Below are 25,131 nucleotides of genomic sequence, written 5' to 3' on the forward strand. Positions count from 1 at the left end.
CTATAGAATCCATCACTGAGAGACACTGACCCATAGAATCTGTCACTGAGAGATCTGACCCATAGAGTCCGTCACTGACTGACACTGACCTATAGAATCCGTCACTGAGGGACACTGACCTATAGAATCCATCACTGAGAGACATTGACCCATAGAGTCCGTCACTGAGAGACACTAAACCATAGAGTCCGTCACTGAGAGAGACACTGAACCCATAGAGTCCGTCACTGAGAGACACTAAACCATAGAGTCCGTCACTGAGAGAGACACTGAACCCATAAAGTCCGTCACTGAGAGACACTGACCCATAGAGTCCGTCACTGAGAGACACTGACCCATAGAGTCCGTCACTGAGTGACACTAAACCAGAGTCCGTCACTGAGAGACACTGACCTATAGAATCCATCACTGAGAGACTCTGACCTATAGAATCCATCACTGAGAGACACTGACCCATAGAATCTGTCACTGTGAGACACTGACCCATGGAGTCCGTCACTGAGAGACACTGACCTATAGAATCTGTCACTGAGAGACACTGACCCATAGAATCTGTCACTGAGAGGCACTGACCTATAGAATCCATCACTGAGAGACACTGACGCATAGAATCTGTCACTGAGAGAAACTGACCCATAGAGTCCGTCACTGAGAGACACTGACTTATAGAATCCATCACTGAGAGACACTGACCTATAGAATCCATCACTGAGAGACACTGACCCATAGAGTCCATCACTGAGAGACACTGACCCATAGAATCTGTCACTGAGAGACACTGACCCACAGAGTCCGTCACTGAGAGACACTGACCCATAGAGTCCGTCACTGAGAGACACTGACCCATAGAATCTGTCACTGAGAGACACTGACCCCTAGCGTCCATCACTGAGAGACACTGAGCCCTTTGAGCCCATAGAATCTGTCACTGAGAAAAACTGACCCATAGATTCCATCACTGAGAGACATTGACACATTAGTCCATTATTGAGAGGCACTAACCTATGGTGTCCACCACTGAGAGACACTGACACCGAGTCCATCATTGAGAGACACTGATCTATAGAGTCCATCACTGACAGACACTGACCCATAGAATACATCACTGAGAGACACTGACCCATAGAGTCCATCATTGAGAGACATAAGATCATGAGACATAGGAGCAGAAGTAGGCCATTCGGCCCATCGAGTCTGCTCCGCCATCTATGATCTTATAAACCACAACTCCACTTTCCTGTCTTTTCCCCATAACCCTTGATTCTCTTACTGATTAAAAATCTGTCTATCTAGCCTTTAATATATTTAATGACCCAACCTCTACAAGCCTCTGCAGTAAAGAATTCCACAGATTCACTACCCTCTGAGAGAAGAAATTCCTCCTCATCTCGGTCTTAAATGGGTGACCCCTTACTCTAAGGTTATGCCCTCTGGTCCTAAACTCTCCCAGAAGGGGAAACAACCTCTCAGCATCTACCGTGTCAATCCCCCAAAGAATTTTATTTGTTTCAATAAGGTTGCCCTCATTCTCCTAAACTCCAATGAGTACTTGCTCAACCTAATCAACCTCTCCTCATAAGAAAATCCCTCCATACTCAGGATCAACCTCCTCTGGACAGCCTCCAATGCCAGTATATCTTTTCTTAAATAAGCGGACCAAAACTGTTCTAGGTATGGCCTTGTATAATTTTTGCAAGACTTCCCTATTTTTATACTCCATTCCCTTTGAAATAAAGGCCAACATTCCATTTCCTGCTGAACTTGTACGCTAGCTTTTCGTGATTCATGCATGAGGCCCCCCCAAATCCCTCTGTGCTGCAACTTTCTGCAGTCCTTCTCCATTTAATTATTATTCAGCTCCTCTATTCTTCCTGTCAAAGTGCATAACCTCACATTTTCCCACATTATATTCCTTTTGCCAAGTTTTTGCCCACTTACCTATATCCCTCTATAGACTCTTTGTGTCATCCTCACCACTTGCCTTCCCATCTATTTTTGTGTCACGACCCATAGAGTCCTTCACTGAGAGACACTGACCCAGAGAGTCCTTCACTGAGAGACACTGACCCAGAGTCCATCACTGAGAGACACTGACCCATAGAGTCCATCACTGAGAGACACTGACCCATAGAGTCCTTCACTGAGAGACACTGACCCAGAGTCCATCACTGAGAGACACTGACCCATAGAGTCCGTCACTGAGAGACACTGACCGAGAGTCCATCACTGAGAGACACTGACCCATAGAGTCCTTCACTGAGAGGCACTGACCCATAGAGTCCTTCACTGAGAGACACTGACCCAGAGTCCATCACTGAGAGACACTGACCCATAGAGTTCACCAGTGAGACATTGACCCATAGAGTCCGTCACAGAGAGATGCTGACCCATAGAGTCCGTCACTGAGAGACACTGAACATAGAGTCCTTCACTGAGAGACTCAGACCTATAGAATCCATCACTGAGAGATATTGACCCATAGAATCCGTCACTGAGAGACACTGACCTATAGAATCCGTCACTGAGAGACACTGACCTATTGAATCCATCACTGAGAGACATTGACCCATAGAGTCCGTCACTGAGAGACACTAAACCAGAGTCCGTCACTGAGTGACAATGACCCATAGAGTCCGTCACTGAGAGACACTGACCTATAGAATCCATCACTGAGAGACTCTGACCTATAGAATCCATCACTGAGAGACACTGACCCATAGAATCTGTCACTGTGAGACACTGACCCATAGAGTCCGTCACTGAGAGACACTGACCTATAGAATCTGTCACTGAGAGACACTGACCCATAGAATCTGTCACTGAGAGGCACTGACCTATAGAATCCATCACTGAGAGACACTGACCCATAGAATCTGTCACTGAGAGAAACTGACCCATAGAGTCCGTCACTGAGAGACACTGACGTATAGAATCCGTCACTGAGGGTCACTGACCTATAGAATCCATCACTGAGAGACATTGACCCATAGAGTCCGTCACTGAGAGACACTAAACCATAGAGTCCGTCACTGAGAGAGACACTGAACCCATAGATTCCATCACTGAGAGACACTAAACCATAGAGTCCGTCACTGAGAGAGACACTGAACCCATAAAGTCCGTCACTGAGAGACACTGACCCATAGAGTCCGTCACTGAGAGACACTGACCCATAGAGTCCGTCACTGAGTGACACTGACCTATAGAATCTGTCACTGAGAGACACTGACCCATAGAGTCCGTCACTGAGAGACACTGACCCATAGAGTGCGTCACTGAGCGAAACGGACCTGTAGAATCTGTCACTGAGAGACACCGACCCATAGAGTCCGTCAGTGAGAGAGACTGACCCATAGAGTCCGTCACTGAGTGACACTGACCCATAGAGTCTGTCACTTAGCGACACTGACCCATGGAGTCCTTCACTGAGTGAAACTGACCTAGAGAATCTGTCACTGAGGGACACTGACCCATAGAATCTGTCACTGAGAGACACTGACCTATAGAATCCATCATTGAGCGACACTGACCTATAGAATCCGCCACTGAGAGACACTGACCTATTGAATCCATCACTGAGAAACATTGACCCATAGACTCCGTCACTGAGAGACACTAAACCAGAGTCCGTCACTGAGAGACACTGTACCCATAGAGTCCGTCACTGAGAGACACTGACCCATAGAGTCCGTCACTGAGAGACACTGACCCATAGAGTCCGTCACTGAGAGACACTGACCTATAGAATCCATCACTGAGAGACATTGACCTATAGAATCCATCACTGAGAGACACTGACCTACAGAATCCGTCACTGAGAGACACTGACCTATTGAATCCATCACTGAGAGACATTGACCCATAGAGTCCGTCACTGAGAGACACTAAACCAGATTCCGTCACTGAGAGACACTGACCTATAGAATCCATCACTGAGAGACTCTGACCTATAGAATCCATCACTGAGAGACACTGACCCATAGAATCTGTCACTGTGAGACACTGACCCATGGAGTCCGTCACTGAGAGACACTGACCTATAGAATCTGTCACTGAGAGACACTGACCCATAGAATCTGTCACTGAGAGGCACTGACCTATAGAATCCATCACTGAGAGACACTGACCCATAGAATCTGTCACTGAGAGATCTGACCCATAGAGTCCGTCACTGACTGACACTGACCTATAGAATCCGTCACTGAGGGACACTGACCTATAGAATCCATCACTGAGAGACATTGACCCATAGAGTCCGTCACTGAGAGACACTAAACCATAGAGTCCGTCACTGAGAGAGACACTGAACCCATAGAGTCCGTCACTGAGAGACACTAAACCATAGAGTCCGTCACTGAGAGAGACACTGAACCCATAAAGTCCGTCACTGAGAGACACTGACCCATAGAGTCCGTCACTGAGAGACACTGACCCATAGAGTCCGTCACTGAGTGACACTAAACCAGAGTCCGTCACTGAGAGACACTGACCTATAGAATCCATCACTGAGAGACTCTGACCTATAGAATCCATCACTGAGAGACACTGACCCATAGAATCTGTCACTGTGAGACACTGACCCATGGAGTCCGTCACTGAGAGACACTGACCTATAGAATCTGTCACTGAGAGACACTGACCCATAGAATCTGTCACTGAGAGGCACTGACCTATAGAATCCATCACTGAGAGACACTGACGCATAGAATCTGTCACTGAGAGAAACTGACCCATAGAGTCCGTCACTGAGAGACACTGACTTATAGAATCCATCACTGAGAGACACTGACCTATAGAATCCATCACTGAGAGACACTGACCCATAGAGTCCATCACTGAGAGACACTGACCCATAGAATCTGTCACTGAGAGACACTGACCCACAGAGTCCGTCACTGAGAGACACTGACCCATAGAGTCCGTCACTGAGAGACACTGACCCATAGAATCTGTCACTGAGAGACACTGACCCCTAGCGTCCATCACTGAGAGACACTGAGCCCTTTGAGCCCATAGAATCTGTCACTGAGAAAAACTGACCCATAGATTCCATCACTGAGAGACATTGACACATTAGTCCATTATTGAGAGGCACTAACCTATGGTGTCCACCACTGAGAGACACTGACACCGAGTCCATCATTGAGAGACACTGATCTATAGAGTCCATCACTGACAGACACTGACCCATAGAATACATCACTGAGAGACACTGACCCATAGAGTCCATCATTGAGAGACATAAGATCATGAGACATAGGAGCAGAAGTAGGCCATTCGGCCCATCGAGTCTGCTCCGCCATCTATGATCTTATAAACCACAACTCCACTTTCCTGTCTTTTCCCCATAACCCTTGATTCTCTTACTGATTAAAAATCTGTCTATCTAGCCTTTAATATATTTAATGACCCAACCTCTACAAGCCTCTGCAGTAAAGAATTCCACAGATTCACTACCCTCTGAGAGAAGAAATTCCTCCTCATCTCGGTCTTAAATGGGTGACCCCTTACTCTAAGGTTATGCCCTCTGGTCCTAAACTCTCCCAGAAGGGGAAACAACCTCTCAGCATCTACCGTGTCAATCCCCCAAAGAATTTTATTTGTTTCAATAAGGTTGCCCTCATTCTCCTAAACTCCAATGAGTACTTGCTCAACCTAATCAACCTCTCCTCATAAGAAAATCCCTCCATACTCAGGATCAACCTCCTCTGGACAGCCTCCAATGCCAGTATATCTTTTCTTAAATAAGCGGACCAAAACTGTTCTAGGTATGGCCTTGTATAATTTTTGCAAGACTTCCCTATTTTTATACTCCATTCCCTTTGAAATAAAGGCCAACATTCCATTTCCTGCTGAACTTGTACGCTAGCTTTTCGTGATTCATGCATGAGGCCCCCCCAAATCCCTCTGTGCTGCAACTTTCTGCAGTCCTTCTCCATTTAATTATTATTCAGCTCCTCTATTCTTCCTGTCAAAGTGCATAACCTCACATTTTCCCACATTATATTCCTTTTGCCAAGTTTTTGCCCACTTACCTATATCCCTCTATAGACTCTTTGTGTCATCCTCACCACTTGCCTTCCCATCTATTTTTGTGTCACGACCCATAGAGTCCTTCACTGAGAGACACTGACCCAGAGAGTCCTTCACTGAGAGACACTGACCCAGAGTCCATCACTGAGAGACACTGACCCATAGAGTCCATCACTGAGAGACACTGACCCATAGAGTCCTTCACTGAGAGACACTGACCCAGAGTCCATCACTGAGAGACACTGACCCATAGAGTCCGTCACTGAGAGACACTGACCGAGAGTCCATCACTGAGAGACACTGACCCATAGAGTCCTTCACTGAGAGGCACTGACCCATAGAGTCCTTCACTGAGAGACACTGACCCAGAGTCCATCACTGAGAGACACTGACCCATAGAGTTCACCAGTGAGACATTGACCCATAGAGTCCGTCACAGAGAGATGCTGACCCATAGAGTCCGTCACTGAGAGACACTGAACATAGAGTCCTTCACTGAGAGACTCAGACCTATAGAATCCATCACTGAGAGATATTGACCCATAGAATCCGTCACTGAGAGACACTGACCTATAGAATCCGTCACTGAGAGACACTGACCTATTGAATCCATCACTGAGAGACATTGACCCATAGAGTCCGTCACTGAGAGACACTAAACCAGAGTCCGTCACTGAGTGACAATGACCCATAGAGTCCGTCACTGAGAGACACTGACCTATAGAATCCATCACTGAGAGACTCTGACCTATAGAATCCATCACTGAGAGACACTGACCCATAGAATCTGTCACTGTGAGACACTGACCCATAGAGTCCGTCACTGAGAGACACTGACCTATAGAATCTGTCACTGAGAGACACTGACCCATAGAATCTGTCACTGAGAGGCACTGACCTATAGAATCCATCACTGAGAGACACTGACCCATAGAATCTGTCACTGAGAGAAACTGACCCATAGAGTCCGTCACTGAGAGACACTGACGTATAGAATCCGTCACTGAGGGTCACTGACCTATAGAATCCATCACTGAGAGACATTGACCCATAGAGTCCGTCACTGAGAGACACTAAACCATAGAGTCCGTCACTGAGAGAGACACTGAACCCATAGATTCCATCACTGAGAGACACTAAACCATAGAGTCCGTCACTGAGAGAGACACTGAACCCATAAAGTCCGTCACTGAGAGACACTGACCCATAGAGTCCGTCACTGAGAGACACTGACCCATAGAGTCCGTCACTGAGTGACACTGACCTATAGAATCTGTCACTGAGAGACACTGACCCATAGAGTCCGTCACTGAGAGACACTGACCCATAGAGTGCGTCACTGAGCGAAACGGACCTGTAGAATCTGTCACTGAGAGACACCGACCCATAGAGTCCGTCAGTGAGAGAGACTGACCCATAGAGTCCGTCACTGAGTGACACTGACCCATAGAGTCTGTCACTTAGCGACACTGACCCATGGAGTCCTTCACTGAGTGAAACTGACCTAGAGAATCTGTCACTGAGGGACACTGACCCATAGAATCTGTCACTGAGAGACACTGACCTATAGAATCCATCATTGAGCGACACTGACCTATAGAATCCGCCACTGAGAGACACTGACCTATTGAATCCATCACTGAGAAACATTGACCCATAGACTCCGTCACTGAGAGACACTAAACCAGAGTCCGTCACTGAGAGACACTGTACCCATAGAGTCCGTCACTGAGAGACACTGACCCATAGAGTCCGTCACTGAGAGACACTGACCCATAGAGTCCGTCACTGAGAGACACTGACCTATAGAATCCATCACTGAGAGACATTGACCTATAGAATCCATCACTGAGAGACACTGACCTACAGAATCCGTCACTGAGAGACACTGACCTATTGAATCCATCACTGAGAGACATTGACCCATAGAGTCCGTCACTGAGAGACACTAAACCAGATTCCGTCACTGAGAGACACTGACCTATAGAATCCATCACTGAGAGACTCTGACCTATAGAATCCATCACTGAGAGACACTGACCCATAGAATCTGTCACTGTGAGACACTGACCCATGGAGTCCGTCACTGAGAGACACTGACCTATAGAATCTGTCACTGAGAGACACTGACCCATAGAATCTGTCACTGAGAGGCACTGACCTATAGAATCCATCACTGAGAGACACTGACCCATAGAATCTGTCACTGAGAGATCTGACCCATAGAGTCCGTCACTGACTGACACTGACCTATAGAATCCGTCACTGAGGGACACTGACCTATAGAATCCATCACTGAGAGACATTGACCCATAGAGTCCGTCACTGAGAGACATTGACCCATAGAGTCCGTCACTGAGAGACACTAAACCATAGAGTCCGTCACTGAGAGAGACACTGAACCCATAGAGTCCGTCACTGAGAGACACTAAACCATAGAGTCCGTCACTGAGAGAGACACTGAACCCATAAAGTCCGTCACTGAGAGACACTGACCCATAGAGTCCGTCACTGAGAGACACTGACCCATAGAGTCCGTCACTGAGTGACACTAAACCAGAGTCCGTCACTGAGAGACACTGACCTATAGAATCCATCACTGAGAGACTCTGACCTATAGAATCCATCACTGAGAGACACTGACCCATAGAATCTGTCACTGTGAGACACTGACCCATGGAGTCCGTCACTGAGAGACACTGACCTATAGAATCTGTCACTGAGAGACACTGACCCATAGAATCTGTCACTGAGAGGCACTGACCTATAGAATCCATCACTGAGAGACACTGACCCATAGAATCTGTCACTGAGAGACACTGACCTATAGAATCCATCATTGAGCGACACTGACCTATAGAATCCGCCACTGAGAGACACTGACCTATTGAATCCATCACTGAGAAACATTGACCCATAGACTCCGTCACTGAGAGACACTAAACCAGAGTCCGTCACTGAGAGACACTGTACCCATAGAGTCCGTCACTGAGAGACACTGACCCATAGAGTCCGTCACTGAGAGACACTGACCTATAGAATCCATCACTGAGAGACATTGACCTATAGAATCTGTCACTGAGAGACATTGACCTATAGAATCCATCACTGAGAGACACTGACCTATAGAATCCGTCACTGAGAGACACTGACCTATTGAATCCATCACTGAGAGACATTGACCCATAGAGTCCGTCACTGAGAGACACTAAACCAGAGTCCGTCACTGAGAGACACTGAAGACATAGAGTCCGTCACTGAGAGACACTGACCCAGTAGTCCGTCACTGAGAGACACTGACCTATATAATCCATCACTGAGAGATTCTGACCTATCGAATCCATCACTGAGAGACACTGACCTATAGAATCTGTCACTGAGACACACTGACCCATAGAGTCCGTCACTGAGAGACACTGACCTATAGAATCTGTCACTGAGAGACACTGACCCATAGAATCTGTCACTGAGAGGCACTGACCTATAGAATCCATCACTGAGAGACACTGACGCATAGAATCTGTCACTGAGAGAAACTGACCCATAGAGTCCGTCACTGAGAGACACTGACTTATAGAATCCATCACTGAGAGACACTGACCTATAGAATCCATCACTGAGAGACACTGACCCATAGAGTCCATCACTGAGAGACACTGACCCATAGAATCTGTCACTGAGAGACACTGACCCACAGAGTCCGTCACTGAGAGACACTGACCCATAGAGTCCGTCACTGAGAGACACTGACCCATAGAATCTGTCACTGAGAGACACTGACCCCTAGCGTCCATCACTGAGAGACACTGAGCCCTTTGAGCCCATAGAATCTGTCACTGAGAAAAACTGACCCATAGATTCCATCACTGAGAGACATTGACACATTAGTCCATTATTGAGAGGCACTAACCTATGGTGTCCACCACTGAGAGACACTGACACCGAGTCCATCATTGAGAGACACTGATCTATAGAGTCCATCACTGACAGACACTGACCCATAGAATACATCACTGAGAGACACTGACCCATAGAGTCCATCATTGAGAGACATAAGATCATGAGACATAGGAGCAGAAGTAGGCCATTCAGCCCATCGAGTCTGCTCCGCCATCTATGATCTTATAAACCACAACTCCACTTTCCTGTCTTTTCCCCATAACCCTTGATTCTCTTACTGATTAAAAATCTGTCTATCTAGCCTTTAATATATTTAATGACCCAACCTCTACAAGCCTCTGCAGTAAAGAATTCCACAGATTCACTACCCTCTGAGAGAAGAAATTCCTCCTCATCTCGGTCTTAAATGGGTGACCCCTTACTCTAAGGTTATGCCCTCTGGTCCTAAACTCTCCCAGAAGGGGAAACAACCTCTCAGCATCTACCGTGTCAATCCCCCAAAGAATTTTATTTGTTTCAATAAGGTTGCCCTCATTCTCCTAAACTCCAATGAGTACTTGCTCAACCTAATCAACCTCTCCTCATAAGAAAATCCCTCCATACTCAGGATCAACCTCCTCTGGACAGCCTCCAATGCCAGTATATCTTTTCTTAAATAAGCGGACCAAAACTGTTCTAGGTATGGCCTTGTATAATTTTTGCAAGACTTCCCTATTTTTATACTCCATTCCCTTTGAAATAAAGGCCAACATTCCATTTCCTGCTGAACTTGTACGCTAGCTTTTCGTGATTCATGCATGAGGCCCCCCCAAATCCCTCTGTGCTGCAACTTTCTGCAGTCCTTCTCCATTTAATTATTATTCAGCTCCTCTATTCTTCCTGTCAAAGTGCATAACCTCACATTTTCCCACATTATATTCCTTTTGCCAAGTTTTTGCCCACTTACCTATATCCCTCTATAGACTCTTTGTGTCATCCTCACCACTTGCCTTCCCATCTATTTTTGTGTCACGACCCATAGAGTCCTTCACTGAGAGACACTGACCCAGAGAGTCCTTCACTGAGAGACACTGACCCAGAGTCCATCACTGAGAGACACTGACCCATAGAGTCCATCACTGAGAGACACTGACCCATAGAGTCCTTCACTGAGAGACACTGACCCAGAGTCCATCACTGAGAGACACTGACCCATAGAGTCCGTCACTGAGAGACACTGACCCAGAGTCCATCACTGAGAGACACTGACCCATAGAGTCCTTCACTGAGAGGCACTGACCCATAGAGTCCTTCACTGAGAGACACTGACCCAGAGTCCATCACTGAGAGACACTGACCCATAGAGTTCACCAGTGAGACATTGACCCATAGAGTCCGTCACAGAGAGATGCTGACCCATAGAGTCCGTCACTGAGAGACACTGAACATAGAGTCCTTCACTGAGACATTGACCCAGAGTCCATCACTGAGAGACACTGACCCATAGAGTCCGTCACTGACACTGACCCAGAGTCCATCACTGAGAGACACTGACCCATAGAGTCCTTCACTGAGAGACACTGACCCATAGAGTCCTTCACTGAGAGACACTGACCCATAGAGTCCTTCACTGAGAGACACTGACCCATAGAGTCCACCAGTGAGACATTGACCCATAGAGTCCGTCACAGAGAGATGCTGACCCATAGAGTCCATCACTGAGAGACACTGAACATAGAGTCCTTCACTGAGACATTGACCCATAGAATCCATCACAGAGAGATGCTGACCCATAGAGTCCATCACTGAGACATTGACCCATAGAGTCCGTCACAGAGAGATGCTGACCAATAGAGTCATCACTAAGAGACACTGACACATAGAGTCCACCACTGAGACATTGACCCATAGAGTCCGTCACAGAGAGATGCTGACCCATAGAGTCCGTCACTGAGAGACACTGACCCATAGAGTCCTTCACTGAGACATTGACCCATAGAGTCTGTCACAGAGAGATGCTGACCCATAGAGTCCATCACTGAGAGACATTGACCCGTAGAGTCCTTCACAGAGGGATGCTGACCCATAGAGTCCGTCACTGAGAGACACTGACCCATAGAGTCCGTCACTGAGAGACACTGACCATGGAGACACTGACCTACCTCCCACCCCCTCACAAAGAGGAAATAGTTATTTCTATTAACTCTGTCGACTCTTTTTAAGCCATGTCAGCGCCTCATTTCGATAATCCCGATGGCAAACATTTTGATTCTGTTCCATCAAACAGGATGAGAGGTATGTTAGGAGAGGCACCCAGGTAAGAAACAGCTTTCAGGGCTGATCAGAAGATCACAAGAAATAGAAGCAGGAGTAGTCCATTCGGCCCCTCAAGCTGGCTCCGCCATTTGATAGGATCATGGTTGATCTGATTGCATCCTCAACTTCAATTCCCTGCTTCCCCCGTTACCCTTGATGGTCTTGTTGATCAAAAATCTAGCTAACTCAGCCTCATATCCAATGACACGGCCACCACTGCTCTCTGTTCAAAGACTAACTAACCTGCGAGAGAAGAAATTTCCCCTCCTCTCCATCTAAGTGGGAGATTTTTTTCTAAATGTGCCCCGAATTCTACACTCCCCCATGAGGGGAAACATCCTCTTAGCATCTGCCCTGTCGAGCCCCCTCACAATCTTATATGTTTCAATAAGGTCATCTCTTATTCTTCTATACTCAGAAGAGTATAGGTCCAGCCTGCTCAACCTTTCATCAAAAGACAACACCTTCATCCCAGGAATCAGCTAGTGAACCTTCTCTGAACTGCTTCCAATGAAAGTATATCCCTCCATAAGTAAGGAGACCAGAACTGTACACAGTACTCTTGGTGCCCTTATATTGTTGAATGAAAAGATATGTGCTTTTATACTCCATCTCCCTTGCAATAAAGGCTAATACACTATTTTGCTTTCCTAATTATCTGCTGTACGTGCATGCTAACTCTTTGTGATTCATGTACAAGTACACCCAGATCCCTCTGTAGTGCAGCATTCTGCAGCCCCTGTCCACTTAAATAATATTCTGCTTTTCAATTCATCCTTTCAAAGTGGACAACCTCGTTATACTCCATCTGCCAAATGTTTGTCCACTCACTTAGCCTATCTATATACCTTTGTATATCCCACCATCACCATCCCTGGGTATGTCCTGTCTCACCAGCAGGACAGGCCCAGCAGAGGTGGTGGCACAGTGGTATACAGTCAGGAGGGAGTTGCCCTGGGAATCCTCAACATCGACTCTGGACCCCGTGAAGTCTCATGGCATCAGGTCAAACATGGGCAAGGAAACCTCCTGCTGATTACCACGTACCGTCCATCCCTCAGCTGATGAATCAGTGCTGCTCCATGTTGACTACTTAATGGAAACACTGAGGGTGGCAAGGGCACAAAATGTACTCTGGATGGGGGACTTGATTGTCCAACACCAGGAGTGGCTCGGTAGCATCATTACAGACTGAGCTAGCTGAGTTCTAAAGGACATAGCTGCTAGATTGGGTCCGTGGCAAGTGGTGAGAGAACCAACAAGAGAGAAAAACATACTTGGCATCATCCTCACCAACCTGCCTTTTGCAGATGCATCTGTCACGACAGTATCGGTAGGAGTGACCACCGTACAGCTGTTGTAGAGACGAAGTCCCGCTTTCACAATTGAGTTGTGTGGCACTATCACCGTGCTAAATGGGATGGATTTCAAACATCTCTAGCACCTGAAGACTGGGCATCCATGAGGGACTGTGGACCATCAGCAGCAGAATTGTACTCAAACACAATGTGTAACCTCATGGCCCGGCATATCCCTCATTCTACCATTACCATCAAGCCAGGGAATCAACCCTGGATCAATGAAGAGCAGGAGGGCATGCCAGGAGCAGCACCAGGCCTATCTAAAAATGAGACGTCAACTTAGTGAAGCTATAACAAAGGACTACTTGCATGCCAAACTACATAAACAGCAAGTGATAGAAAGAGCTTTGCAATCCCACAACCAACACATCAGACCTAAGCTCAGCAGTCCTGCTACATCCAACCATGAATGGTGGTGGACAATTAAACAACTCACTGGAGGAGGAGGCGCCACAAAAATCTCCATCTGAAATGATGGGGGAGCCCAGCACATCAGTGGAAAAAATAAGGCTGAAGCATTTGCCACAATCTTCAGCCAGAAGTGCCAAGTGGATGATCCATATTGGCCTTCTCCAGAGGTCCCCAGCATCATAGATGCCAGTCTTCAGCCACTCTAATTCACTACATGTGATATCAAGAAACAGCAAAGGCTATGGGCCCTGACAATATTCTGGCAATAGTACTGAAGGCTTGTGCTCCAGAACTTGCTGTGCCCCTAGCCAAGCTGTTCTAGTACAGTTACAATACTGGCATCTACCCGGCTATGTGGAAAATTGTCCAGGTATGTCCTGTACACCAAATGCAGGACAAATCCAACCCAGCCAATTACTGCCACATCAGTCTACTCTCAATCATCAGTGAAGTGATGGAAGGGGTCATCAATAGTGCTATCAAGCAGCACTTGATTAGCAATAACCTGCTCGCTGAGGCACACTTTAGGTTCCTCCAGGGCCGCTTGGCTCCTGACCTCATTACAGCCCTAGTTCAAACATGGACAAAAGAGCTGAAATCCCAAGGTGAGGTGAGAGTGACTGCCCTTGACATCAAGGCAGCATTTGACTGAGTGTGGCATCAAGGAGCCCTAGCAAAACTGGAATAATTGAGAATCAGGGGGAGAATTCTCTACTGGTTGGAGTCATACCTAGCACAAAGGAAAACTGTTGCGGTTGTTGGAGGTCAATCATCTCAGCTCCATAACATCACTTAAGGAGTTCCTCAGGGTAGTGTCCTAGGCCCAACCATCTTTAGCTGCTCCATCAATGACCTTCCTTCCATCATAAGATCAGAAATTGAGATGTTGGCTGATGATTGCACGATGTTCAGCAGCATTCGCGACTCCTCAGATACTGAAGCAGTCCACGTCCAAATGCAGCAAGACCTGGACAATGTCCAGGCTTGGGTTGATAAGTGGCAAGTAACATTCGCGCCACACAAGTGCCAGGCAATGACCATCTCCAATAAGAGAGAACCTAACCATCGCCCCTTGACATCCAATGGCATTACCATCACTTAACTCCCCCACTATCAACATCCTGGGGGTGACCATTGACCAGAAACTGAACTGGACTAGCCATATAAATACTGTGGCTACAAGAGCAGGTCAGAGACTAGGAATCCTGTGACAAGTAACTTCCTGACTCCCCAAAGCTTGTCCACCATCTAGAAGGCACAAGTCAGAAGTGCGATGCAATACTCCCCATTTGACTAGATGAGTGCAGTTCCCACAACAGTCTAGAAGCTTGACACTGCCTAGGAAAAAGCAGCCTGCTTGATTGGCACCACATCCACAAGCATTCACTCCCTCCACCACTGACACACAGTAGCAGCAGTGTGTATCATCTACAAAATGCACTGCAGGAATTCACTAAGTCTCCTTAGACAGTACCTTCTAAACCCACGACCACTACCATCTAGTAGGACAAGGGCAGCAGATAGATGGGAACACCACCACCTGGAAGTTCCCCTCCAAGTCACTCACCATCCTGACTTGGAAATATGTCTCCATTCCTCCACTGTTGCTGGTTCAAGGTCCTGGAACTCCCTTCCTGATAGCACTGTGGGTTTACCCACACCACATGCACTACAGCTGTTCAAGATGGCAGCTCACCACCACCTTCTCAAGGGCAACCACGGATGGGCAATAAATGCTGGCCCAGCCGGTGAAGCCCACATCCTATGAATGAATAAAAAAATCTTACTTTCCCACCTATCTTAGTATCGTCAGCAAATTTGGCTACAATACTGTCAGTCCCTTCATCCAAGTCATTAGTATAGAGCATAAATAGTTAAGGCCCCAGCAGTGAGCTCCATGGCACTCCACTAGCACCCCACTAGTTACAGTTTGCCAAGCAGAAAATGACCCACTTATCCCAGTTCTTTGTTTTCTGTTAGCCAATCTCTATCCGTGCTAAAATATCATCCCCATACCATGAGCTTTTCTCTTTGTAATAATTTTTTATGTGGCACCCTATTGAATGCCTTTCGGATCTCCAAATATATTACATCTACTGATTTGTCTTTATCCACCCTGTTTATTGCATCCTCAAAGAACCCTAATAAGTTTGTCAAACACAATTTCCCTTTCACAAAATCATGCTGACTTTTCTTGATTGTATTATGATTTCCTAAATGTCCTGCTACTAACTCCTTCACAATGGATGCTAGTACTTTCCCTATGTCAGGTGTGAGACTAACTGGCCCATATGTTCCTGCTTTCCATCTCCCTCCTTTCTTGAATGATGGGGTTACATTTCCATGTGGAACTCAGGAATGCTTCAGCATTAGCTACAAGCTATTGTTGGAACATAGTTCTGCAGCCAATTATGGGACAATGTGCCTTTAAGCCAGATCCAAGCTGTTACTAAAATACTTTTGATATATTTTTATGGTGCGTGAGAACACAGTTCAAAAGTGGATTCAGGCATTTGAAAGTACGGCCAAAATAAATTGCCTCAGCACTGTATCTTAAAGGGGAATGGCAGCTATGGAACTCTTTCAGCCTCGGTGACACCACATTTACCAATTTGTTCGAAACATCCGTCGTTCAGTAGAGGATAAGAGCTCACAGTTTGTTCGTTATTTAACATTGCCAGCAATGCATGAATGGTTGGAACGACCGGTGAAAGGGATCAGAGTCAATAGGACAGGCTGACCTACAGCTGGTGGCTGAATGAATTTATTACTAGCTCAATGAACTGGGCAAGATCGTGTAGTTATCAAAATTACACCGCTTCATAAATAGTAATGAAATGTGTGTACCTGTGTCACTGTGCCCTCTGAGTACAGAGTGTTTCTGTACCCAGTGCCCTCTGATTACTGAAGGAGTGTTTTTATACCCAGTACCCTCTGAGTACTGAAGGAGCGTTTCTGTACCCAGTGCCCTTTGAGTACTGAAGGAGCGTTTCTGTACCCAGTGCCCTTTGAGTACTGAAGGAGTGTTTCTGTACCCAGTAGTCTCCAAGTACTGAAGGAGCGTTTCTGTTCCCAGTGCCCTCTTTGTACTGAAGGGAGTATTTCTGTCCCCAGTCGCTGTACCTTCTGAGTACTGAAGGAGTGTTTCTGTACCCAGTGCATACTGAGTACTGAAGGCGTGTTTCGGTGCCCAGTTCCGTCTGAGTGCTGAAGGAGTGTGGTGTGTGTTTTTTTTTAACTAATCATGTGCAAGGTAAAAGCACGACTTTTTGCGGGAGCTGGCGGGGATAAGGGAAAGCAGCGTTGGTGTTTGGGCGAAGCTCAGAAACATGAGAATCAGAATTGGACCTTCCGGAGTGACCAGCAGTGGTTGATCACCCGCCAAGTCGGGGGGGGGGGGGTGTTGGTGAGCGAGTTCCCCTTTAAGAAGAGCGGCAAGGAAGAATGCAGCCAGCTGGCCCGCCGGGCCCTTTGGAACGTTGACCTGGGAGTGGGCGGGAACGGCTGTCAATCAGAGCGGGAGTGGGGCTCTGATTGGCCCGTCGGCGGGAGAGGGGTGGGCGGGCTCTGTGTTTGATTGGTGAATCCGTGGCGCGGTGATTGACAGCTGGGAAGGGCGAGAGAAAGAGAGAGAGAGAGAGAGAGAGTTGGATCGAAGCAGGAGCGAGGGAAGCAGGAGCTACAATGTAAACCGCGAGAGGGCAAAGTGACAGGGGGCGGGAGGGGCAGAGAGAGAGAGAGAGAGAGAGAGGTTCAAAAAAAAATACAAGTCCAATGGAATAACTGGAGAATGATCCCAATATCCCGTTTCCTGGATTACCGAGCGACGGTGGCATCTTTTCTTATCGTTTGTGTGTAGATTGGGGTTTGCCAACAAAAAAGCCTTTTCCAGAGCTCCAACTGTGTGCGGTGAGTGCCTCCGATCACTTCCAAATGCATTCACTGCATTTCAACAGGACCAATTGTTGAGCTTTTTTTAATTGCATTGCCTGTCTGTGTCGTGTTAAACCCCGCTGAGCAAGCTGTTGAATCAGTCAATTCCAGATTTGCAAAGCTTTCATAGACAGGCTTCTGTTTGTTTGCACGCAACTAAATAAAAGATCCGCTTCGTTATCGCAGATCGGCGTCGTTCTCAATCCTCTTCATCTTTTTTGGCGGATTTCTGTTTTGATGTCTCCTCTCTGTGCACCCTTCCCCCGCCACCCCCCGCCCCCCCCCGCCTCTTCCTGCACTCTCAGCATAGCTGAAGTTGAAGGGGTTTTGAAACATCTGGTTCCAGTGGTACTTCAGTGATCTGCACTGAGATCTTGCGGTTCGCACAGACAAACCTTCCGTTAACAAAAGGGGGACTGGATGGCTGTTATTTCTCCTGAACTCCCAGTGACACATTTGTTCCCACTCTCTCTCTCTCTCTTCAAGCTGCAGTCACACTGTTCGCTCCTGCTTCTTCATATGTCTGGCTGTTCTGGTGGAAGGCAGATCGGACAGTCAAATATGGATCTTAAAACAGTTCAGATCTGAATGAATTTAACTGCTTGAATATTTTGAGTCATTGACAGTTAATGTTTTACTGTTGGACCATGATGCTTGGTACCATACTGACCCCTCACTCCATCTCGCCTGCCCCGCTTCTCTCCGCCCACCCTCTTCTCTCCCCTCCATCTGGCCCCCTCCCTCTGCCCCCCTCCCTCTGCCCCCTCCCTCTGCCCACCCCCCTCGGCCCCCCTGCCCACCTCCATCTGCCCCCCTCTCTGCCCCACCTCTCCCCTTCCCCCTCTCGCCCCCTCACGCTTTCCCCCTTCCCCCTCCCCCCATCCCCCTCCCCCCTCTCTCCCTCATCACATCCCCTTCTCTTTCCCTCATCCCCTCCCCTCCCCTCCCCCCTCCCCTCTCCCCCCTCCCCCCTCCCCTCCCTCCCACTCCCTCTCCCCCTCCCACTCGCTTTCCCTCTCCCCTTCCCTCTCCCCTTCCCTCTCCCCTTCCCTCTCCCCTTCCCTCTCCCCTTCCCTCTCCCCTTCCCTCTCCCCTTCCCTCTCCCCCTTTCCCTCTCCCCTTTCCCTCTCCCCTTCCCTCTCCCCCTTTCCCTCTCCCCCTTTCCCTCTCCCCCTTTCCCTCTCCCCCTTTCCCTCTCCCCCTTTCCCTCTCCCCCTTTCCCTCTCCCCCTTTCTCTCTCCCCCTCCCCTTCTCTCTCCCCCTCCCCCTCCCCATTCTCTCCCTCTCCTCCCACCCCCCTCTCTCCTCCCGCCCCCCCTCCGCCCCCCCTCTCTCCCTCCGCCCCCCCTCTCTCCCTCCGCCCCCCCTCTCTCCCTCCGCCCCCCCTCTCCCCCTCCGCGCCCCCTCTCCCCCTCTCACCCTCCGTCCCACCTTCTTTCTTTCTCTCTCTCTGGACCTCCTTTCTCTCTTTCTCTCTCTCTGCCCTTCCTCCTTCTCTGCCCCTCCTGTTTCCCTCTCCATTTCTCTTTGCCCCTATTCTTATTCGCCCTCTCTCTCTGCCCCTCCTCTCTCTCTCTCCATCTCTCATTGCCATTACTTACTCTCTCTCTCTCGCTCCTTCTCTGCCCTCTTCTGCCTCCAACTCTCTCCGCATGTCCTCAAACTCTCACTCTCTCGCCCTGCCCCTCTTCCCTCCTGCCCTCGTCCTGCCCCTCTTCCCTCCTGCCCTCGCCCTGCCCCCTTCCCTCCTGCCCTCGTCCTGCCCCTCTTCCCTCCTGCCCTCGTCCTGCCCCTCTTCCCTCCTGCCCTCGTCCGGCCCCTCTTCCCTCCTGCCCTCGTCCTGCCCCTCTTCGCTCCCGCCCTCTCTCTGCTCCTCTCTCCCCCTTCCTGCTTCCCCCTCCCTGCCCCTCCTCCCTCGCGCCCTCTCTTGCGTCCCTCCCTCGCGCCGTCTCTCTGCCCTTCATGCACTCTCTCTCTGCCTCGTGTCGTCTCACTGCCCATCCTCCTCTGTCCCTCCTCTCTGTCTTCCTCCCACTCCCTTTCCACCCTCCTCCCTCTCTCTCCCCTGTCCTCCCCTCTCGCTGCCCCCTCCCTCCCTGCCCCCTCCCTCCCTTCCCCTCGTGACCCCTCCCTCCCTTCCCCTCGCTGCCCAATCCCTCCCTTTCCCTCTCTGCCCCCTGCACCCTTCCCCTCTCTGTCCCTCCCTATGCCACGTTCTGCCTCTGCCTTTCCTTCTCCCTCTCTGCCCCACCCTTCCCCTCTCTCTGTCTCTCTCTCCTTCTATCTCTCTCTCTCTCCCCCACCCTCATTCCCTCCCACTCTCTCTCTGTCCCATGTTCATTCTCTCCCCCACCCCTCCTCCCCTCGGCCTCCCCTCCCACCCCTTCCCAACTACTCCTTCCCCCCTCCCCTTCCTCCTTCCACCCCCTCCCCTGCCTCCTTCCACCCCTTCCCCTTCCCTTCCCCTCCCCCCCATGCTCCTCCCCTCCCTCTCCCCTCCCCTCCCCACCCTCCCCCCCTCCACCTCCCCTCCCCACCGTCCCCCATTACCCTTCCAACGCTCCCCTCTCGGCCAGGCCTTCCCCCTCTCCCCACCTCCCTCCTCTGTCTCGGTCCCTCCCCCTCCCTCTCGGCCCCTCCCCCTCAGCACCTCCCCTCTGTCTGTGTGCCCCCCCTCTGTCTGTGTGCCCCCCCTCTGTCTGTGTGCCCCCCCTCTGTCTGTGTGCCCCCCCTCTGTCTGTGTGCCCCCCCTCTGTCTGTGTGCCCCCCCTCTGTCTGTGTGCCCCCCCTCTGTCTGTGTGCCCCCCCTCTGTCTGTGTGCCCCCCCTCTGTCTGTGTGCCCCCCCTCTGTCTGTGTGCCCCCCCTCTGTCTGTGTGCCCCCCCTCTGTCTGTGTGCCCCCCCTCTGTCTGTGTGCCCCCCCTCTGTCTGTGTGCCCCCCCTCTGTCTGTGTGCCCCCCCTCTGTCTGTGTGCCCCCCCTCTGTCTGTGTGCCCCCCCTCTGTCTGTGTGCCCCCCCTCTGTCTGTGTGCCCCCCCTCTGTCTGTGTGCCCCCCCTCTGTCTGTGTGCCCCCCCTCTGTCTGTGTGCCCCCCCTCTGTCTGTGTGCCCCCCCTGCCTGTGTGCCCCCCCCGCCTGTGTGCCCCCCCCGCCTGTGTGCCCCCCCGCCTGTGTGCCCCCCCGCCTGTGTGCCCCCCCTCTCTGCCTGTGTGCCCCCCCTCTCTGCCTGTGTGCCCCCCCTCTCTGCCTGTGTGCCCCCCCTCTCTGCCTGTGTGCCCCCCCTCTCTGCCTGTGTGCCCCCCCTCTCTGCCTGTGTGCCCCCCCTCTCTGCCTGTGTGCCCCCCCTCTCTGCCTGTGTGCCCCCCCTCTCTGTCTGTGTGCCCCCCTCTCTGTCTGTGTGCCCCCCTCTCTGCCTGTGTGCCCCCCTCTCTGCCTGTGTGCCCCCCTCTCTGCCTGTGTGCCCCCCTCTCTGCCTGTGTGCCCCCCTCTCTGCCTGTGTGCCCCCCTCTCTGCCTGTGTGCCCCCCTCTCTGCCTGTGTGCCCCCCTCTCTGCCTGTGTGCCCCCCTCTCTGCCTGTGTGCCCCCCCTCTGTCTGTGTGCCCCCCCTCTCTGTCTGTGTGCCCCCCCTCTCTGTCTGTGTGCCCCCCCTCTCTGTCTGTGTGCCCCCCCTCTCTGTCTGTGTGCCCCCCCTCTCTGCCTGTGTGCCCCCCTCTCTGCCTGTGTGCCCCCCTCTCTGCCTGTGTGCCCCCCTCTCTGCCTGTGTGCCCCCCCTCTCTGTCTGTGTGCCCCCCCTCTCTGTCTGTGTGCCCCTCTCTGTCTGTGTGCCCCCCTCTCTGCCTGTGTGCCCCCCCCTCTCTGTCTGTGTGCCCCCCCCTCTCTGTCTGTGTGCCCCCCCCTCTCTGTCTGTGTGCCCCCCTCTCTGCCTGTGTGCCCCCCTCTCTGCCTGTGTGCCCCCCTCTCTGCCTGTGTGCCCCCCCCTCTCTGCCTGTGTGCCCCCCCCTCTCTGTCTGTGTGCCCCCCCCTCTCTGTCTGTGTGCCCCCCCCTCTCTGTCTGTGTGCCCCCCCCTCTCTGTCTGTGTGCCCCCCCTCTGTCTGTGTGCCCCCCCTCTGTCTGTGTGCCCCCCCTCTGTCTGTGTGCCCCCCCCTCTGTCTGTGTGCCCCCCCTCTGTCTGTGTGCCCCCCCTCTGTCTGTGTGCCCCCCCTCTGTCTGTGTGCCCCCCCTCTGTCTGTGTGCCCCCCCTCTGTCTGTGTGCCCCCCCTTTGTCTGTGTGCCCCCCCCAGTCTGTGGTGTGCCCCCCCCCGTCTGTGGTGTGCCCCCCCCTGTCTGTGGTGTGCCCCCCCCTGTCTGTGGTGTGCCCCCCCCTGTCTGTGGTGTGCCCCCCCCTGTCTGTGGTGTGCCCCCCCTGTCTGTGGTGTGCCCCCCCTGTCTGTGGTGTGCCCCCCCTCTCTGCCTGTGTGCCCCCCTTTGCCTGTGTGGCCCCCCTTTGCCTGTGTGCCCCCTCCTCCCTGCCTGTGTGCCCCCCCTGCCTCTCAGCCTGTGTGCCCCCTCCTCTCAGCCTGTGTGCCCCCTCCTCTCTGCCTGTGTGCCCCCACCTCTCCCTCTCTCTCTCTCTCTCTCAGCCCCATCTTCTCTTTCTCTCTCTGCCCCCCTCCTTCTTTCCCTCTCTCTGCTCCCTCCTCCCTCTCTCTGCCCCGCCTCTCTCTCCATGCTCCCTCCCCTCCCTGTCTCTCCTCTCCCCGTCACTCTCCTTTCCCCCCCCGTCTCTCTCTCTCTTTCTCCTTCTGCCTCCTCCTCCCGTCTTTCTCTCCTTTTGCACCCTCCTTCCCCATCTCTCTTTCCTTCTGCCTCCTTAACGCCTCTCTTTCTTTCTGCCTCTTCCTCCCACTGTCTCTCTCTCTCTTTGACCCCCATCCCGCCATCCCCTTGTATGTCCCTCACCTTGTCCCCCCCTCTCCGACCCTTCACTGCGAATTTTTTTATTTATTCATTCACGAGATGTGGGTTTCGCTGGCTGGGCCAGCATTTATTGCCCAACCCTGATTTCCCTTGAGAAGGTGGTGGTGAGCTGCCTTCTTGAACTGCTGCAGTCCCTGTGGTGCAGGTACACCCACAGTGCTGTTAGGGAGGGAGTTCCAGGATTTTGACCCAGCGACAGTGAAGGAGCGGTGGTATAGTTCCAAGCCAGGTTTGGAGGGGAGCTTCCAGATGGTGGTCTTTCCACATGCCTGCTGCTCTTGTCCTTCTGAGTGGTAGAGGTCGTGGGTTTGGAAGATGCTGTCGAAGGAATCTTGGTGAGTTCCTGCAGTGTATCTTGTAGAAAGTACACACTGCTGCTACTGTGTGTCGATGGTGGAGGGAGTGAATATTTGTGGATGTGGTGCCAATCAAGTAGCTGCTTTGTCCTGGATGCTAAGTTTCTTGAGTGTTATTGAAGCTGTGCTCATCCAGGCAAGTAGGGAGTATTCCATCACACTCCTGACTTGTGCCTTGTAGATGGTAGACAGGCTTTGGGGAATCAGGACGTGAGTTACTTGTTGCAGGATTCCTAGCCTCTGACCTGCTCTTGTAGCCGCAACATTTATATGGCTAGTCCAGTTCAGTTTCTGGTCAATGGTAACCCCCATGATGTTGATAGTGGGAGTTTCAGCGATGAATGTCCAGAGGAGATGGTTAAATTCTCTCTTGTTGGAGATGATCATTGCCTGGCACTTGTGTGGCGTGAATTTTACTTGCCACTTCTCAGCCCAAGCCTGGATATTGTCCAGATCTTGATGCATTTAGATATGGACTGCTTCATTATCTGAGGAATCGTGAGTGGTGCTGAACATTGTACAATCGTGAGTGAACATCCCCATTTCTGTCTTTATGATGCAAGGAATGTCTTTGATGAAGCAGCTGAAGATGGTTGGGCCTAGGACACTACCCTGAGGAACTCCTGCAGTGATGTCCTGGAGCTGAGATGACTGACCTCCAACAACCACATCCATCTTCCTTTGTGTTAGATATGACTCCAACCAGCGGAAAGTTTCACCCCGATCCCAGTTGACTTCAGTTTTGCTAGGGCTCCTTGATGCCACACTCAGTCAAATGCTGCCTTGATGTCAAGGGCAGTCACTCTCACCCACCTCTGGGGTTCAGCTCTTTTGTCCATGTTTGAACCAAGGCTGTCATGAGGTCAGAGCTGAGTGACCCAGGTAGAGCTCAAACTGAGAATCAGTGAGCAGGTTATTGCTATGCAAGTGCCGTTTGATAGCACTTTCGATGACACTTTCCATCACTTTGCAGATGACCGAAAGTAGACTGATAGGGTGGTAATTGGCCAGGTTGGATTTGTCCTGCTTTTTATGGACAGGATATACTTGGGCAATTTTCCACATTGCCAGGTAGATGCCAATGTTGTAGCTGTACTGGAACAGCTTGGCTTGGGGTGTGGCAAGTTTTGGAGCACAAGTTTTCAGTACTATTGTCGGAATAGTGTCACGGCCCATAGCCTTTGCAGTATCCAGTGCCTTCAACCGTTTCTTGCTATTATGTGGAGTGAATCAAATTGGCTGAAGACTGGCATCTGTGATGCTGGGGATCTCAGGAGGATGCTGAGATGGATCGTCCACTCGGCACTTCTGGCTGAAGATTGTTGCAAATACTTCAGCCTTATCTTTCGCACTGAGGTCATTGAGGATGGGGATATTTGTGGAGCTTCCTCCTCCTGCTCGTTGTTTAGTTGTCCACCCCACTCACCAATGAATCTGGCACGACTGCAAATCTTAGATCTGATCCATTGGTTGTGGGATCGCTTAACTCAGTCTGTCGCTTGCTGTTTCTGCTGTTTGGCACGTGTGGTAGCTTCACCAGGTTGACACCTCATTTTTAGGTATGCCTGGTGCTGCTCTTGGCATGCCCTCCTGCACTCTTCATTGAACCAGGGTTGATTACATGCTTGATGGTAATGGTAGGGTGGGGGATATGCTGGGCCTCTAGAACATATGAACATCGAACTAAGCAGGAGTAGACCATTCAGCTTTTTGAGCCAGCTCCACCATTCAATAAGATAATGACTGATCTGGCTGTGGTTTCAACTCCACTTTGTCGTCTCAACCCCTCATAACCATTCACCTCTTGTCTTTCAAAAATCTGTCTAATTCTGCCTTGAATAAATTCAATCACCCAACCTCCACTGCTTTCTGGGGAAGAGAATTCCAC

At 50.5% G+C, this 25,131-nt stretch overlaps 1 protein-coding gene across 5 annotated transcripts in view; it reads left to right on the plus strand.

Moving 5' to 3' along the window:
* LOC121291651 (ras/Rap GTPase-activating protein SynGAP-like) overlaps positions 1-25,131 on the plus strand; it is a 718,122-nt gene that overhangs the window by 553,304 nt on the left and 139,687 nt on the right. Inside the window, exon 1 of one of the 5 annotated variants that reach the window (XM_041213131.1) lies at positions 17,726-17,909. The exons of the other annotated variants lie outside the window; for them this stretch is intronic. The gene's annotated coding sequence lies outside the window, so the exon portion shown is untranslated. Of the gene's footprint in view, positions 1-17,725; positions 17,910-25,131 lie in introns of those variants that run through there. 5 annotated transcript variants of the gene reach the window in all.

The sequence above is a fragment of the Carcharodon carcharias genome, chromosome 19 (genome assembly GCF_017639515.1).
Source record: "Carcharodon carcharias isolate sCarCar2 chromosome 19, sCarCar2.pri, whole genome shotgun sequence".
Lineage (NCBI taxonomy): Eukaryota > Metazoa > Chordata > Chondrichthyes > Lamniformes > Lamnidae > Carcharodon > Carcharodon carcharias.